Raw genomic sequence first — 3,033 nt, 5'->3', positions numbered from 1 at the left:
GTGCGTTTTCTCTCCTCTTTCTTGAAAGAACCAATGTCGATTAACTCCTATTGGTTAAAACAAATATTGTGTTCAGGAGTTCCTGCCGTGGCTTCAAATGCCATATGTGTGTGTCTGTGTGTATGTGTGTGTATATGTGTGTGTGTCTGTTGAAAGCCAAGTTGGGGAGCTGGGAGGAGACAGAAAGTGGGTTGCTCGGAGCCCCTAGTGCTTTGGAGTATTGCCAGTGTTCACCAACATTCCCAGGTCTCCTCTCCTTCTGGGACACGGGGAGACCATACCTCCCTGCACTGGTGAAGCTAAGTGTGGCCGTGCAACATTTTTGGCCAATAAAATATGAGAAGCAACATGTGTCAAATATCTGGGTGGAGGCATTAAAGAGGATGATTCTCCCAAGCTATCCTTCTCTGTTGCAATAAACCCTAGAGCCCGTGTTTGGATAACAATGTCCCCAAATGGCAGCTCATTCTTCAGCCCTGGTCCCTGAGGGGCTACAATGCACAGAACCCCCTGATAAGCCCATGTCGGGCAGGCAGCATGAACAAGAAGCTACCCCAGTCAGCCACTGAAATCTGGAGCTTGTTTGTTACCGCAGCATAACATGGTCCATGCTGACAGGTATGCAGCTGTGCTTAGCAGAATCCATAGGACCTTAAGATTTCCCAAGACACGAATTAGCCAATGACGGGGTGAGAAACGTAATGAACTCAAAACTGGGACCTCTCCACTCCCCTTTCTCCCATGAGCGCTCATAATAGCCACAATTCACTGGGAACTCGTTCCAGGCAACTCTGGATCTGTTCGGCAGGAAGGAACTCCTACGTTCCCAGAATTCTACCGGGCTGGGCAGCTCTATAAAAATCTGTCTCCCCGGAGGCTGTTTCAGTGTTGATACTTGTTCGAAAACATCCAGCCAAACAAATGTTCATTAAAAAGCTCACCATCTAACCACCCAGGCAGAACTGGAGCAGCGTTTTGAAGCTGACTCTCTGGGACCTGCTCCGAATGAAAGGAAGGACATTCCTCCCAAGGCGCATCTCGTTCCTCAGTAACGCGGGCGGCGTGTCTGCTGAGGACTCTCCCAGGTTCCCCAACGCAGAGCTCCCGCCTCCGCGATCCTCCTGGTCCTCACTCGGTTACCATGGCCACAACACACGGTTTGAACAAACAACATTTCTGACCTCATCTGGTTCTCACATTTAAAAAAAAAAAAAAAGAAAAGACATTTGGAGAACAAATTCATTTTGAACCGTTAAAACCAGCCGACGAATTAAGAATTTTGAGGATTGGGATCGAGTGAATATAAGCCCCAGCCCAGGAACCTCATTTTTCCACCCACTGGAAAAAGAATGACTGCCTAAAAAAACATTTTGACAACTGTTGACATTTCAGCATAGAGTACATTTTAAATACTCATGTGCTATCGAACATAAAGTCCCTGGTTGTGATAATGGCACTGTGGACAAGAGAATGTCCTTGTTCTTAGGAAATAAAACACTGAGGTAGGTAGGGGTGAAGGGTTGTGATGTTTACAACTAACTCAAACTGTTAGTAAGAAACGATAATATGGAGCAAGAAAGCCAGTGAGAATAAAATGTTAACACTGGGAAGAGCAGGTGAATGGTCGGCGCGTTCGTTCTACTATTCTTGCAACTTTTCTGTAGGTTTGCGACTTTTGAAAATTAGAAGTTTAAAAAGAATCAGGAGTTCCCGTCGTGGCGCAGTGGTTAACGAATCCGACTAGGAACCATGAGGTTGCGGGTTCGGTCCCTGGCCTTGCTCAGTGGGTTAAACGATCCGGCGTTGCCGTGAGCTGTGGTGTAGGTTGCAGATTCGGCTTGGATCCCGCATTGCTGTGGCTCTGGCATAGGCCGGTGGCTACAGCTCCGATTCGACCCCTAGCCTGGGAACCTCCATATGCCGTGGGAGCGGCCCAAAGAAATAGCCAAAAAAGACAAAAAAAAAAAAAAAAAAAAAAAGAATCACACATGGGTGTTCCCACTGTAGCACAGTGGGTTAAGAGTCCAACTGCTGTGGCTTGGGTTGCTGTGGAGGTGTGGGTTTGATCCCCAGCCCAGCACAGTGGGTGAAAGGATCTGGCATTGCCACAGCTGTGGCATCGGTCCACCTGCAGCTTGGATTCAATCCCTGGCCAGGAACTTCCATATGTCACGGGTGTGGCCATTAAAAAAAGGAAGGGAGGGAGGGAGGGAGGAAGGGAGGGGAAAAAAGAATCATGCAAGTTCCAAATTAAATGACTTTTAAGCTTTTTTAACAATAAGCCTTACTAAAACATAAACTGTATGCAGCAATCCAGACACACACACGATCTGAACAAATGCATATAAATTAAACGTTCCACAAAACAGTACTTACTCTTATTACATGTGATGCTCTGGGACTTCTCCATTCTATCTTGTTTCTTAAAATGCCAACCGTGACCCGTTACATTGAGTTGATGACCACTAATGGTCACAACCCATGTGAAGACTCCTGCCCTCAGTGGTGCATTCTGCAACATTTCTAATACTTAGTATATTACCTAGAGACACAGAAGAAGCATTATTGCCTTGAAGAACTGACAGCTCAGGGCACCCTGAGTCCCTGTGGGCTTTGAAAACCCACCCCTTCAAAACAGCCAGAGGACATTAGGATGGCCAGTGTTGACAGAGGCAGTCGTTATTACATGCGTGTGGAGGGCAGCCTGAATCCGCCTGCAGCAGACACACAGCTGCTTCTCTGGCCTTCAGGCCTGGGGGCTCGCAGGGGGCCTCCTCCCACCCGGGGAGATCTCTCAGCCCCTCGTGCCAGCTACTGGCTGCCTCCTAAGCTCTTGGCCCATGGTCAGCCCCGAAGTGTGATGCCCATAACAACGTTCACCCCTAGTGGGGTCACCCAGGCCGGGGACTGTGCCCTTCCACACATCTCTTGGCTTGCGGACACTCTTCCCACAAAAAAACCTTAAGACAAGAGGGTTTTGTGGCCTCCTCAGGAGAGTCACAAGGCATGTTTGCATATGAAAGACTCTGGAAA

Source organism: Sus scrofa, chromosome X, assembly GCF_000003025.6.
Source record: "Sus scrofa isolate TJ Tabasco breed Duroc chromosome X, Sscrofa11.1, whole genome shotgun sequence".
Lineage (NCBI taxonomy): Eukaryota > Metazoa > Chordata > Mammalia > Artiodactyla > Suidae > Sus > Sus scrofa.
Note: the sequence above shows the minus strand (reverse complement) of the source record.